Genomic DNA, 15,578 nt, shown 5'->3' on the forward strand with positions numbered 1-15,578 from the left:
ACTGCTATATTGGTATATTTCCAGACTTTTTTCTATGCATATATATTCATATATAAATGGTTATATTGTTATGTTACTTGCTCTTTTTAACGGAACACTATATCATGAAGGTTTTTCATATCAAGAAATGCACTTCAATGATATTGTGTTTATCTTTGCTGAGCTGTATTACTTATTTAATGAATCTTCTATTAGGTCTCAGGCTTTGGTCTTCATTATGAATGTTGTCTACAATTTTTTTTTGCTATTATAATCAACACTGTAGTGACTACTCTTAATTATTAGGACATGTTCCAAAGAATGTAATTGCTAGGTCAACGCTTATGAATATATGTAAGGCTTTTGATACTACATCAGTCAGAATAGGCTAAATGTTGTAACAAATACCCCCCAATCTCAGTGGCTTAACACAATAAAGATTTATTTCTCTCTTAAGTTGCAGTTCAATGTAAGTTATGTGGTTGGAGGTGGAGGGAGCTCTGCCCAGTCACCCGGAAACAGGATTTGTTCATATGATGGCTCCCCATTTGCCAGGACCTTGGAGTTCTTCCCTGGATGTTCTGATTTCAGCCAATAGGCAGAGGGAGAGGGAGAAAGGGAGGGAGAAAGAGAGCAAGCACAAGTAATCACGTGGAGAATTGCACAGGTGGTTTTAGGGCCGGACTTGGAAGTGACTCATATCACTTCCTCTGCCACCTTCCCTTTGTCCAGAACTCAGTCAAATGACCATTCCTAACTGCAAGGGAGGCTGGGAAATGTAGTCTTAGTGTGTGTCCAGGAGGAAAACACAGAGTTTGATGAACACAGAGTATGGTCTCTGCCTCAAACTTGCCAACCAACCAAGTTTTTCCACTTTATATTTCTACCAGAGGATATGAGAATTCCTATTTCCTTACACCCTCCATTATTAAGAGGATGACATATTTTGTGTGTTTGGTTTTCTGTAGATCAGTATGTGACTTTGTTGCTTCTCTGCACCTGTTTCTCTCATTGAGAGAGAGATTATCTCTCTTTGAGATAATCTCACTGCGATCAGGCCCATATCCTCGGGCGAGACAGGACTCTACATTCCCGACTGCTTTCGGGAGAGCCAGCCTGCATCCCTATCTCCTAGGCTTGTTACTGAACCAAACTCAGGTCTGCTCGCCCAAGGGTGCAGTAAAGCCAACCTACTGACACCGGGTTGTGGTGAAGAAAAGTGCAGCATTCATCACAGGGAACCAAGCAAGGGGTCCAGGGCAGCTAGTGCTCAGAACACCTGAACTCCCAGGCGGTTTTCAGGAAAGCATTTTAAAGGCCAGGTGAGGTGGGGCAGTCACAGGGTACGTGAGCAGCTCGTGCACAATTCTCTGATTGGTTGATGGTGTGATGACAGGGCGGTGTCCCATTATCAATGCTTAGGCGTTAGTAGGTCTGGGGGCTATGTGCTCATGGTCATCAAGTAGTAAATTTCTTCCATTTGGTGGGGATTTTAGCATCTATAAAACAGTGCAAGAAATGTGTATCAGATACTGTTATCTAATGTGTATCAGATACTGTTATCTAGGTACTTCAGAGAGGAGCTACCGCAAAGGGTATGGGGGAGGGGTCTGTCCCAGGAAGGCCCCATAGGGTCCTGCTCAGTTACAGGCTGGCCTGAGTTTCTGGGTCTTGCTGCCTGTTCTTCCCTCTCCCCTTCCCTTCCCTCCTGTAGAAGAAGGTGTGGTGTGCAGTTGTTTGTAATATAGGTGACCCTGGCAGGGACCCTGCCCCAAGCCCCAGTACAATCCCTGAATGCCTGGCTCACGCAGGGGCACGGGGAAAAGATTGAAGCTCTGCATTTTCTGTGCCATCTGGTGTTTCCAGTTTATGATACATTTTCACAGAATAAAAAGGTTAGAGAATGGAACTGGGAGGTGAAAATAGCAGCCGGATGCTGACTTGACACACTGACCTTGACCAAATCATCCAGTGGCTTGTCCTTAGCACTCAGTGTTCCTCCAGAATAATCTCCCGAGTGAGTGGTGGATGTCACGAGTAAACTGCTTAGAAATCATAGAGGGAAGGCAATAGAATTGTGCAAAGTCTGTGCTTGTCTCTCTCCAAGTGAACCCACATTGCTGAACACCAGCGCACGTCTGAGCTGTGGTTTCCTCCTTGTTCTGAAATATGGTTTCTAGAAGAGAATGCTTGTGAATGGCTTCTTGTTCACATCTTCCTCAGGGACTGCTAGCTGTTGCCTGACGACTGTCTGGAAAAGCAAGGTTTCCAACGAGGTCTTTGCAGAGTCTTCACAAAGTGTACTCACCCAGTCCCTCCAGGGAACTGAGCACATGGGCATCAGCACAGCAGAGAAATGCAAACCAAACAAGTCAGAGATTTTCCAGGCAGGCCAAGCTTCTGGGCCTCGGCATTCTGAAAAGCCCAGGGCAATTCATGTGTTTTCCAAGTGGCACCCTCTGAACCCTCCCCGAGAGGCAGTCATGGTCTCTGAGGGGAGATAATAGCTGGGCCTCCTGGGCGAGTGAGTCTCACCAACCGTAAGGCTGGCTTACGACCTAGAAATGGAAACAGGAAGTGGCTTAGAAATATAAAGAGTACAGCTGAGGCAGGGCTGCAGAAGAAGTCTCCTCAGAGGAGATGGTGTGCCGTGGGCAGACGTGAAGCCTGGCATCTTTTCTTTCTCTCCATTACCGTGATGCCTTCTGGCATCAGGGCAGGGCTGAATTGTCTGGATGGGGGATGGGATGTCTTCCTGGGGGTGGTGTACAGGGGTGGCGGAGGGGGACCACTGTGGATCAGTAGCCTCTCTCCGGAGTGAGACCGTCTGTGGGATGCCACAGCCCCTTTCCACCTCATCTTTGCAAGTGGGATAAGTTTTGCTGGGCCTTATAGTCTAAACTCTTAAGGCGCTTTCAATAGTTCTCGGAGGGTACTCTGAGTCCATGGGGGAAGGATTTCTTTGCGTTTGTGCCGAGAATCAAGTTCACTGTCATCCTTTGATTCCCAGAGGAGGAGCCTGGCTAGGGAGGCTGCCCCTGCGCTGGGCGTGGCCCTGGGTGATTTTAGCTGCAGGTGGTTGATCCAGGTACAGAGGACAGTCCCACTCAGGGGTCACTCCATCTACAAAACACCTCCTGAGGACCCTCTTGGGACCAGTTTCTCAAAGTGTGGTCCTCAGGCCACCAGCAGCAGAATCATGGGGTAGAAGTGGGGGGGTGTTAAAAAGGCTGGTGCAGGCTTCCCTGGTGGCGCAAGTGATTGAGAGTCCGCCTGCCGATGCAGGGGACACGGGTTCGTGCCCCGGTCCGGGAAGATCCCACATGCCGCGGGGCGGCTGGGCCCGTGAGCCATGGCCGCTGAGCGTGCGCATCCGGAGCCTGTGCTCCGCAACGGGAGAGGCCACAACAGTGAGAGGCCCGCGTACTGCAAAAAAAAAACGGCTGGTGCTTCGCCCCCTCTGCAGACCTCCAGATTCTAAATTTCTCGGAGAAAGTCCTAGAAATCTGTTATCCCTGAAGCGCCCCCTTCCCCAGGTTGACCAACATGGTGAAATTTAAGAACATTTCTTTATACCAGTCCTGGTCTCCTTTATTATCCTTTTCATGAAAATAATGTTTCCCTTTCAAACTTTTGTGACCTCTGAAAATGAAATCTGAAGCAGAGGGATCTACTTACATAAGAAACATCACCTGGGGCCTTAATTGGCAGGCTTGGATTGCTGATTCTATCAGGGGATTTGAAGGAAGCCAAACTTTGATCATCAGTCTGCCCGTATCTGCTTTTCCACTGACTTGTTACTATGAAAGGTGCCACCCCAGCTCTTCCTTCTCTCCTCTTTCTGCCAGAAAATGGGTCTCCCATCCTTGGAAGTTGTGCTCTCGGAGTTCTTTAGCATAGGGGTGACTGAAAATAAACTTCTTCATGTCCCCTGATGGAACAGGAGTGGCATTCATAGATGTTTCCACAGAAAAAAACACTGACCCCAAGAAAATGTCCAAGGATGACATCACAAAGACGTCAGGAAAACACCAATCGCCCTTAGTGCTGCCCAGCCCTTGGTCCTCCCCTGCCATCTCCAGCCCTCTCAGAGCTCTTCCCATATGAGTGTGTGGCAGGTAAAGCAGCTCTCTGGGTGGGGTGGGGGGGACCCAAAAACCCTAATTTGTAGTATTTGCCAATTTCCACAGTGTCAATATTCCCACCATGGCAGGCTTCAAGTTACTAATGGTTTCACAACTGGCTCACAAAATTCTTGAATATTTAATCATCAGCCGTCCCAAACGAGGAGGAGACAGCACCGAATCCGCTCAGCCCTGCCCGAGAAAATCCCCGCGTCATACCCAGGGCGAGCATCGCTTTTCGCTTCTTGGTCAGAAGGAGTGGTTGAAGGAGGCCCACACTGTGATGACTAAATTTCTTCATGGTGAATGTGGAAGGACAGGAGGCAGGGGCGGGTTTGGGGTCTGTCAAGTTGGAGACAAGTCTTCATTTCTCCATCCTGGTCTCGCCTCTCCCAGGACCGGGGGGCTCGGAGGGAACTGTGTGCTCAGGGCTGCTGGTCAGCGTAAGTCAGTGTAAGCCCTCTCAGGGTTCCCACCTCTCTCTCTCTTTCTCTCTCTCTCCTTTAAAACCCTGTGCTCCCATGCCAGAGCACAGATTGCTCCTTCCTTAATGGGACAAGGTTAAAATGGAGGGTTTGGGAGCCATTCCGGATGCTGGGTCCTGCCTTTCGGCTTGGGTGGTGGGAAAATGGACTCAGAAAGCTGGCTTCAGGAAGACTCTCTTTCCAAGACCTCAAGGCTGAACAGCCCGGGCTGATGGTTTCTTGATTTTTTAGGGAGTCTTAAGAATGGCAGGAGTGGGGCACATAGTTCTCACAAAGCTGAGTGGGACCAAATTTGCCCACAGCCTGTGACACCAGAGATCACACAACCCTTCCTTCCCCTTTAGAGCCGGGGATGGCGTCAGGCCAGACCAAGGGGAAGATGGTGACCTACTTTTCCTCCTCAAGCACTGGGCAGCTGGTTACGTTTTCAGATCTAAATCTCACCCACACTGCAGCAGTTTCTGTTCCCCTGCCCTCCTGGGTGTGTTTCTGGCTGCCGCGGGCTTCGTAAAGCAGAGTTTAGCCTGGGAGTCCTCGTCAGAGAGGCTGCTCTGACGGCCCTGACCCCATCCCTCCCAGACCTCGGCGGGGGCGCTCTGGTTGCCCAGACCCTGGCAGGTGCAGCGCACAGGAGGAGCTGGTCTTCCCTGGTCTCAGCCAGGGGGGTCAGTTAAAGAAAAGTCCCACTGGAAATGGCCTTGAGTCTAGGGCCTCCCTAGTATTCTAATCACTCAGTCAGTCAGTTAACAAATAGTTATTGAGGGTCTGTGAAGGGGTTCAGAACATGCCACCCCAAAATATGCCGCTTGTATTGATTAATTTGAGCTGAAGTCACCTGAGAAACAGCAGATGCAGGAAGGGCTCTCTGACGTCCCTCTTTCTACCTAAAAGCAGGTCACAAAATTTTCCCCCCGAGAAAGGTGCCCTCCCTGTACCAGGAAGAGTAGAACGTTCTTATCACTAGAGACTGGGAGAAGATGCGCAAATGGACCTGTACAAAAAAACCTACTAAAATGACGCTTATCTTCCATATATTTCCTAGTCACTGAATCACAATTTACTGCCCCAGCCAAGCCCCTTTGTCCTGTCACATCCCCACAGTTCTTTGTTTAAAAAGGTGCATGAGCTTCAGGGCCCAATGGCTTCTTCAGGTCTTCATTTTCCTTTTGAAGATTCCTGTGTACGTGTAAAATAGTACATAAAATTATATGTTCTTCTCCTGTTAATCTGTCTTATGTCAGCTTAAGTCTTAGGTCTAGCTCCAGAGCCTAAAAGGGTAGAAGGAGGCACTTCCTCCCCTACACCAGCTATGGAGATGACGGTGGGCAAGGCAGAGCTCCTGCCCTCCTGGAGCTGACAGTGTAATTTACAGGCAAGGTGGTCCTTACACAAGTAACTTCAGCTAATTCAATAACGACTAGGGTGCAGAGGGCTTTGAAGGAGAAGCACAAGGTGCAACAGGAGCATAAGACAAGAGGCTAATGCAAGCTGAGGAGTCCGGGGAGGGTTCCTTGAGGGACTGAGGTTGAAGCTGAGACCTGAGGGATGATTCAAATGCAGTGGAATGTGGGGCTGGAAGGGGAGATCTTATGGGACACAAAGAATTTATGCTTCAGAAATATTTTTTTCTCAAGGGTGAGTTTGGGAATTTAGATGATAACTGTCTTCCCTTAATATACAGTGTGATGGTGGAGATCACTCTTTGCCCTCCAGCATTCCTTCTTCTTTTCTTAATAACACATTCCCAGTTGTTGCTAGGTACATAGCTACCCAGAGAAAATATTATATGGCCACCTTACTAAGTTCCGGCCAATGAGGTGTAAGCAAAAGTAACGTGTGGGGTCTCTGAGAGGCCTTTTTTCTGTTACCTGGAATCTGGATGTGATGACTGGAGGCTGAAGAGCTATCGGGGACCAAGAGGAGACATGCTAAGGTTGGGGATGCAAAGTTTTAAGTGCAGCCTGGTTTCCTGATGACCACGGGATTGCCATACCGGCCCTGTATTGCCTACCTCCAGACTCCTTTTACGGACAGGAGAAATGAAGGTCAATCTTCACAAAGTCTCTATTACTTTGGGATTTTCTGCTATACAAAGCCAAATATAATCCCAGCTATTACACACAACTGCCTTCCAGCCTAATGAAGAGATCATTTGTATACACTACCCACAAATTATCTATTTTATGGAGAAGTCTATGATAATAGTATCTCGTTTCGCAGCCCCCTTCATCCCCTTTCTTGACCCGTTGTCTGCTCTTTGCTCCGTGCACCTCCTCTCTTTCCTGACTCTCACACCAAAGCTAGGCCTGACCTCGGTGTTTCCGCTTCCATGAATGACAAGCCCATGGCCCAAAGGTTCTCGGAGCTCCTGCTACCTTCCCTTCGTGGCTGCCTGGCAAGAGTCCCAGTGCAGAGAGGCACAGGCAGGCCAGGGAGGCAGCCAGACTTCCATGCTCCTGCACCCCTTCCCAAGGAGGTGTGAAGAGTTAGAATAATCAGGCAAAGCTGAGAACTTGCACCAACTTGGAGAAATCACGAGAATGATTAACAGGACCTCCCTGCATTGAGTTTTTCAGGCTGTGCAAGCTTTAATTGGTCTGTTTCCCCAGCCTCTGGCTAACTGAGTCCAAGAGGTCGAGATTCAAAGGGAGAAGGTCTATGTGTCTGCTTATAAACTGGGGGTGCTGGCCAGGGTGAGTGCAGACCTCGGCCCTCAGCCTGTGGGGGCAGATGAGTGAGGCCTGGTGTGCGTTGAATTAGATCCCTTCCACCAAAAACTATGTTGAAGTCCTAAACCCCTGGTATCTCAGAATGTGACCTTATTTGGAGGTAGGATCTTTGCAGAAGTAATCAAGTTGAAATGAAATCATTAGGGTGGGCCCTAACGCAATATGTGTCCTCATAAAAAGGGGAAATTTGGAGGCAGACAAGCACATAGGGAGAACACCGGGTGGAGAATGAAGTCAGAGATGGGGGTGATTTCTACAAGCCAAGGAACTCCAAAGACTGCCACTCACCAACCCATAGCCAGAAGAGAGGCATGGGACCAATTCTCCCTCACAGCCTTCAGTTTTCAGTAAGCAATAATCACACCTTGGATGAACGTCCTCAGCCACCGTGCAGAGCTTCTCACAGCCTTCAGAAGAAACCAACCCCGTGACACCTTTATCTCAGCCTTCTAGCTTCCAGAACTTTGAGATAATAAATTTTGGTTGTTTAAGCCACACAGTTTGCAGTACTTGGTTAGGGCAACCCTAGCAACTCATACGAGGTCCCCTAAGTGCCAGTAACAAATGCGTTTGGTGACAGCCACTGGTCTCAAACGATTGCCCTGCTGCCTCACATCGGGGTAGGAAGACATTAAGAGCAGCTGGAGTCTCCCTTGGTCATTCCTCTCAACAGAGAACCCCAGGGAGTCCTCTTTCTTGCTGCAGGCAGGCAGCCACTGGCACACGGAGTGAGATCAGAAGAGGCTTTTCTGCTCTCCCCCTGGGAGTCGTGTTAAACAGGGATACTTCCCAAGGGTGAAGGGCTGACACTAACTGGCAAAGTCTGTTTGTGAATACCTATCTATCTATCTGTCTATCCATCTATCTATTTATCTATCTATCATCTCTGTATTTTTTCATTTTCCTGGGAGAAAATCAATATCTAGATGGGCAAGAATCTTGCAAGTTCTGCAGTCTTTTCAGACCCCCACTGAAGTCTTTCTCTGTTGAATGATTCTTGTGTGTGTACAAACACACACATGAAAGAACTGCATGCGGTCTCTCCTGCCCCTGTCTCCCTGGTCACACACACACTTGGCTTTCTACCTGGGGGATTGGAAGGCAGAAGCGATGGGAGAAGAGGAACAAAGGACATCAAAAGGCTCTGCAGAAGTAGGCCGGCCAGCCAAGTAACCACGGCTGGCTCCCCCTGTCCGCCCACTGATACCATGTCTTGTCACCACGGTCTAGGCTGAGGCTGCTTTGGGCACATGGGGCATTTTGTGAAGCAGAGTGAGGACTTGTAGCTACTAAGCATCTGTGTTGCTTCTTGTTCTTCTGATAGTCCTTCATTTTTACTATTTACCCCTCACTGTAAGCTGATGTTAACCCCATTTTTAAGAGGCTGGATCTGGGACCCAGCAATTCACCCCGAGGCACCTGAATAAGAGGCTGGGCTATGCGATTCTGAAAAGTTCACTCTGTGGCCCACGGTCCACAGCACACTGATTATGAAGGTCCCAGAAGCCTGTGCTAAGTGGGCATAGAGATTGTTTCCTGGGTAAGGAAATTTGTATTTCCTTTCTCAGTCATTCAACAGTAATGCTTTGCGTTGAGTTTATAGCATTGGCTACAAAGAAGATGATCACGATTATCAGTCAAAGGTATGTGGAAATTGAGGGAAAGCCATTTGTAGAACACATATGGTGGCCTGCACTGTGCCAGGCTTGTGGAGAACACAAATGTGTGCCTTGCTTTTTAGGGACCTAAAGTCTAAATGGGAAGATCAAACTAAACTCCTGTGAAACAAGTTGACAACTGGTGTTTCTCTAAACTCAAAGTGGCTTTATTCAGGATTTGCCAGTAATAAACACAGAGACCCCTCAAATTGTCTCAAGGAAATAGGGATGGATTGTAAAAAATCCATGTGGTTGGCGCTAAGGCCTGGCGAGCCTTCTCCGCCCCTCTCATGGAGGGGCCCAGCCCCCCTCATGGTGTCTCTGCGCTTTCCCTGCATCTGGCCCCTGCTCCTCTCTCTAATGAGTTCAGTTTCAGTTCTGTCCGAACCCAGCTTACCCATAGCTTCCACCTGTTCTGATTCCAACTCAAGGCATCCTTTTAGCTTTAACTACCATCCCAAGTAGTATAGTCTTCCTGTATTTGGTAGTTGCTTGGTGGTTCTTTCTACATTTGATTGGCCCAGCCTCTAGACCTCTGTGAGCCTAGATTTGGTTATCCTTTTTCTTTAATTAATTTTTATTGGAATATAGTTGCTTTACAATGCTGTGTTAGTTTCTACCGTACAGCAAAATGAATCAGCTATACATATACATATATCCCCTCTTTTTCGGATTTCCTTCCCTTTTAGGTCACCACAGTGTATTAAAGATTTGGTTATCCTCGGATCACTTGCCATCCCTGAAAGTCCTGTCAGCTGTGGCCAGGAGTAGTGAATCACAAGACCACCTAAAGTGTTATGTGCAGATAGACACCTAAAACAAATCCAGTATGGGGGCTATTGGTTATAAAGTCAACCACAGGCTGTAGAAAAGAGAAATCACTCTGAGCTAGAGAGAGTAGGCTTCCCAGGGCAGTGAGATGGCTGGAGTTTCAACATGTGGTATTTGCATCATGAGAGGGAAGGAGAAAGCTGAAGTGAGCGCTGTGGCAAATTGTAGCAGTATTCACAGTTATGTTTCCCCTCTGTATGGAAGGATTATCCATCCCTCCCCAGATGACAGCAGACTTGGACATGTGACACTTTTGCCAATGAAATGTGAGTGAAATGAATGTATGTCATTTCTAGGCAAAAGCTTTGATAACTGAACCATGGTTCTCCATGTTCTCTCTTCCCTTTGCTTTGAGAACATCACTGTCCCAAATAGGGAACTCTCCATCGGCTTGGGTTGCAGCATGAAAACAACTTGGAGCAGAGCCAGAGCAAGTCCACGATGGATATATGCATAATGTAAATAAGATATAACCCTCTCTTGTGTGAAGCCACTGAGATTTTGGAGTCATTTGTTACTGCAGCATAGCATAGCCTAGCCTGACTTGTACAAAGATCAAGTTGTGTGCAGATAAATGGGAGAGAGAGAGCTGGAGGTGAAGACGTGATAAAAAATAGAGACAGGAATCCAGATATCAGAGAAGGAAGACTTAAGCAGGATAGCAGGAGAAGACCTGAAAAGAATGAGAGGACTCTAAGAGCCATTTTGAAGGAAGATGTACAAGGTTTTGGTAACAGATTGGAATAGGGAATAAAGAAGAGTAAAGAGTAAATAAATAAATACATAAACCCTTTATTTAATAGCTTATCACAGTTGAGAATTGGAACCATTTTGAGAGAAAGATATCCTTTTTAAAAAATTTAATTTAAGGGCCTTCCCCGGTGGTCCAGTGGGTGAGACTCCATGCTCCCAGTGCAGGGAGCCTGGGTTCTATCCCTGGTTGGGGAACTAGATCCCGCATGCATGCTGCAACTAAGAGTTCGCATGCCACAAATAAGACCCGGTGCAGCCAAATAAATAAATAATAAAATTAATAAATATTAAAAAAATTTTTTTTCATTTAATTTAAAGTTGGGTGAATATCTAGCTAGTAATTTCCAGTAGGTACTTCAGATTGGGGTCAGGGCTAGTTGGGCCAGTGAGTTTTTGGAAACTGGTCTTTTGATCTGTAAACATCACAGGTTGTGAGAAATAGAACACAGATACCACATTTGTAGAGAGAAAGCAATACTAGACGGACGGAAGGAAGAGGAGGGACTAAAACCAAGATCTTCCAGAAGCATCACTCCACTGCCTTATGGAGGTCCCAGGATGACTAAGTTGGCCCACAAGAGATTTCTCCTCATCTGATCGAGCAGGGCTCTCAGGCAGGCCTGGCATGAAGTCTCACATGGGGTGGGGCGCGTGACAAGGCCTCCCCTAGTGACCCTGGGACGACTGGACTATTAACGTGGTAGATCGCACACAGTTAAATGGAATCCAGAGATTGTTTTTCACTTTTCAAGCCTCATTCACATATACCGTCTCATCAATGTCTCACTAAAAAAACCTCATAAAGTATGTATTATCTCCATAAAGCAGACGAAACAGAGGCTGGGGAGAAGCTACAGAACTCTCTGAGGCAGGACTCAAATGACATGTTAGCATGCCACGTCGTCTCTGTGATTCCACCTCAGCTTTCCTCTGAGAAGTCCCAGAATCATAGCACATACCCAGGAACGCCCATTTGGAGACGTTGCAGAGTTTGGTTTGAGCACAGTTCAAGGCAAGGGGCAAGAAACCACGTAAAGTGACAATTTCCCAGCTCTGAGGAGCTCTTCCTTTTCTGTGAGTTTAGTAACAGTTTAGCCTCTGTCCTCGTAAGCTTTCCAGAAGCAAGATCAGAACTGTCTTTAATACTAAGGGGAGACAGCATGGCTTTTGCATTAAGAAAGATTTGCATTGGTTTTGGGCGACACCACTAAAGCATATATTTTCATTTTCTCTTGCTTGGAGAGGTCACCCAAGAACTGGCCTCTCCCCCAACTTTTCTATAGAATCTCTTTTACTGGAATGGTCTTCTCAGATCCCTCAGACTCCAAAAGACTGCATCCAGAAGTTCCCATGGGGAGGTTCTCGTGATGGTAGCAGTGTGTGTATAATTCTATTATATGCTCTTTGAGAGCAGTTGCTACCATATGAGAAGCACAATGGCACCCATTGTTGTCGGAAACAGATTTCTGGCTCCAACTTCTTCATTTTCTTCTACTTCGTGGCCTCCTTTAGAAGACCAAGGAACAACTGGAGAGATGAGGTTTTTGGCTCACGTAAAATAGGTCCTGAGAGCGCCTCCAGCCCTGCCCCAGCTACACCAAATGAACTTGGCACTGTTTTGTACAGTTAAGACACCATGCCATTGCAGAGTGAGCACTGCCTGCACCACTGTCTCTAACTGATCCAGGAGAGCCAATCAAGCCCACCCCTCCGGCTTGTCTGCTTCCAGGGTGCTGAATTGAAACCCCTCCCTAAAAGAAGGTGACAACTGTATTCTTGTCGGATCTTTAAAACAGGAAAAGCTAGGAAGCTTCCCAGAGGCTCTGAATCTGCACTTCAAGGGCAAAAGAAAAAAAGCATGAACCTAGTTTAGCTATATTTTAGGAAACGAATGCTGGGCACTGGAAAGCCCGTTTTGCTTCCAGCTATAGGTTTTCTGGAGAGAAAACAAGAAAAAGTTCACCTCTGAGCACATAGGATAGAGTGCATAGGATACAGCCTGTTGCTTAAGAACCCTGCAGTTTTGGACCCTCCAATGAGTGAGTCTGTCAGAAAGAGCACTTGTGACCATATTCTGTTGAATATATGTATTTGTAGGATGATTTTGGCTCAGGCCCCTCCCAAAGAGCCTCCTCTCCGGACTTCCCTGATGGTCCAGTGGTTAAGAATCCGCCTTCTAATGCAGGGGACGCAGGTTCAATCCCCGGTCGGGGAACTAAGATCCCACGTGCCGCGAGGCAACTAAGCCTGCGTGCCACAGCTACTGAGCCCGTGCGCTCTAGAGCCCGAGAACCACAACTAGAGCACAAAAGCCCACGTGCTGCGATGAAGATCTCGCGTGCCGCAGCTAAGACCTGATGCAGCCAAATAAATAGAAAGAAAGAAAAGAAAAACTTATGAAGGTGACCAGATATAAAATAAATTTTTTTTTTTTTTTAAAGAAAGAGCCTCTTCTCTTGGTGGTGTGTATGTGGCAGACAGGGTTGTGCTGGTCTACCACGGAAGTGGACGGGGGTGGGAAGGACATATGAGTGCGGGCTCTGTCTTTGCTGCAGCCTCTGAAAACATCACATGGAAACTCCATCCCAGCTGGGAAGCTAGAATCCTGGGAAATCACCTTTAACTTGAGGGAGCACCCTTGGGCTACAGAGCAGTCGCCAGCAAGGAACACCATTTCTACAGCCTTGTCAGGTTTATACATAATGCACTGTATGTGGTCAGGTTTATACATAATGCACCGTACGTGGTCAGGTTTATACACAGTGCACCGTACGTGGTCAGGTTTATACACAGTGCGCCGTACATGGTCAGGTTTATACACCGTGCGCCGTACGTGGTCAGGTTTATACATCGTGCGCTGTACGTGGTCAGGTTTATACATAGTGCGCTGTACGTGGTCAGGTTTATACATAGTGCGCTGTACGTGGTCAGGTTTATACATAGTGCGCTGTACGTGGTCAGGTTTATACATAGTGCGCTGTACGTGGTCAGGTTTATACATAGTGCGCTGTACGTGGTCAGGTTTATACATAGTGCGCTGTACGTGGTCAGCATTTGCAATGGCCACATGCTCAAAACTTCTATAAAGGGAGCTAGTGCTTTCTAGCAGCTCACCAACAGAAATTCTTTCACTTAGGCCTAGAAAGACACTTAGCCCTGTGCCCGTGAGGCTCTTGCCCCGGGCCTCCAGGGAAGCTTCCTCTTTTTTTTTTTTTTTTCCTGATTTGCCAGTCTCATCTCTCAATATACTTTATTTTTAGAGCAGTTTTATTTTATTTTGTTATTATTATTTTGTGGGAGCTGTACCACGCAGCACGTGGAACTTCCCTGACCAGGGATGGCACCCGTGCCCCCTGCCATGAGAGCGCAGAGTCTTAACCACTGGACCACCTGGGAAGTCTCCACAGTTTCCTGTCTTAAAGTGGTGTAGGACAAGGCCCTGTTGACTGGTAAGCTGGGGTTCGCCTTCATCTCTTTCTCTGGAAGGGGAAAAGAAAACAGCCAAGAAAAGAAAAGCCCAGCGTTTTCTCCTAATCCTGCATAACAAATTACTCTTAAACTTAGCAGCTGAAAGAATGAACATTTATCAACTCACAGCTTCTGTGAGTTAGGATTTCGGGAGTGGCTCAGATGGTGGATCTGACTCATGGCGTCTCTCATGAGGCTGCAGTCATCTGAAGGCTCAGCTGGGGAAGGGCCTGCTTGTAAGCTCAGCCATGTGCTTGTCAGCCGGCCTTCGTTCCTCACTGGTTGTTGGCCAGAGACTTCAGTTCCTCACAATGTGAGCGTCTCATAGCCTGTCTGAGTGTCCTCACGATGTTTCCCCCAGAGTGAGTGATCGAAGACAGTGAGAGCCCAAGGCAGAAGCCACTGCCGTTTATAACCTAATCCTAGGAGTGTGTCCCATCTTATCTGCTATATTCTTTTTTTTTCTTCCAGTTCTATTAAAATATAATTGACATCCAGCACTGTGTAAGTTTGAGGTGTACAAAATAATGATTTGATTTACATCCATCATGAAGTGAATATCATAGGAAGTTTACTGAACATCTATCATCTCATATAGTACAAAATTAGAGAAATAGAAAAAAAAATTTTTTTCTTGTGATGAGAACCCTTAGGATTTACTTTCCTAACATGTCTGCTCTATGCTCTTGGTCATATAGACCAACCTCGACCCAACGCAAGAAGGGGCTCTGCCAGCATGTGAATACCAGGCTGCAGGGATCCCAGGTGACCTCTTGGAAAAGAGAGAAGCGGGGAAGAGGGTCACGCACCGATAGAGTTCATGGTGTGAACTGGCTAATGAGGAACTCTTATGTCAACTAGTCAAGTGTCTTTCACAAGTCAGCATCTCTGCTCCTCCTCTCTGGGCCCTTCCTGTAAAGTCAGGTGTTTGAACTAGCATGACCTTTAGGTTCTGTAATGTCTGCAATTCTAGTCATTTGAGGTTGGTGAGGAGAAGAGTGAAGAAGGGAAAGAGTAGGAAGAGAAAGGAACCTGGGTCTCATGAAGCAGCCCCAGGGCCTAAGCCCTGAGCTGGCTCTAAGCCCAGGGTGGATGCAAGTCCTACCATTTGCTGAGCATGGAAATGGGAACGGGAAGCTCTAATTTAATGGCTACTGCCCTGTTTCCCTGAGGTTTTTAGACCTACTTCTGTGCAAGAGCCAAACAGAGATAACTGAGGGTACTCTGAGCCTGGGGAGAGGGCTCCCCTAGTTTCCAGCTGGTGCTGGTGTGTGTAAATAGATGATGGTTCCTTATTGTGTAAATGTATTTCAGAGTGGAGCGCAGCCGCCCTGGTGCCTGTCTCCAGGGGAGCAGCTATTGGGACCATCATTGCTTCATATTTCACACCTTGCCCAGCCATTACAGACCCTTCTACCCATGCGTGATGTCTCCACTGGACTTTGGGGAGCATGTTACCCAGTAGGCACCCCGGGAACCTTGACGTGGGAAGGCTTTTTTAGCTTTTCATCACTGAGTATCATGTCGGCTGTGGGTTTGTCATAAATAGCT

General features: G+C 47.3%; 1 long non-coding RNA gene across 1 annotated transcript; it reads right to left on the minus strand.

Annotated features, from left to right (window-relative positions):
- Positions 1–407: 407 nt before the first annotated feature.
- On the minus strand, positions 408–2,485 carry LOC112392250 (uncharacterized). Its single transcript, XR_003001656.1, has 2 exons — positions 1,934–2,485; positions 408–1,478 (listed from the first exon to the last, which is right to left on the minus strand). It is a non-coding gene; the product is annotated as an uncharacterized LOC112392250 (long non-coding RNA).
- Positions 2,486–15,578: the final 13,093 nt, after the last annotated feature.

This window comes from Neophocaena asiaeorientalis, unplaced genomic scaffold (assembly GCF_003031525.2).
Source record: "Neophocaena asiaeorientalis asiaeorientalis breed wild unplaced genomic scaffold, Neophocaena_asiaeorientalis_V1.1 scaffold233, whole genome shotgun sequence".
Classification (NCBI taxonomy): Eukaryota; Metazoa; Chordata; class Mammalia; order Artiodactyla; family Phocoenidae; genus Neophocaena; species Neophocaena asiaeorientalis.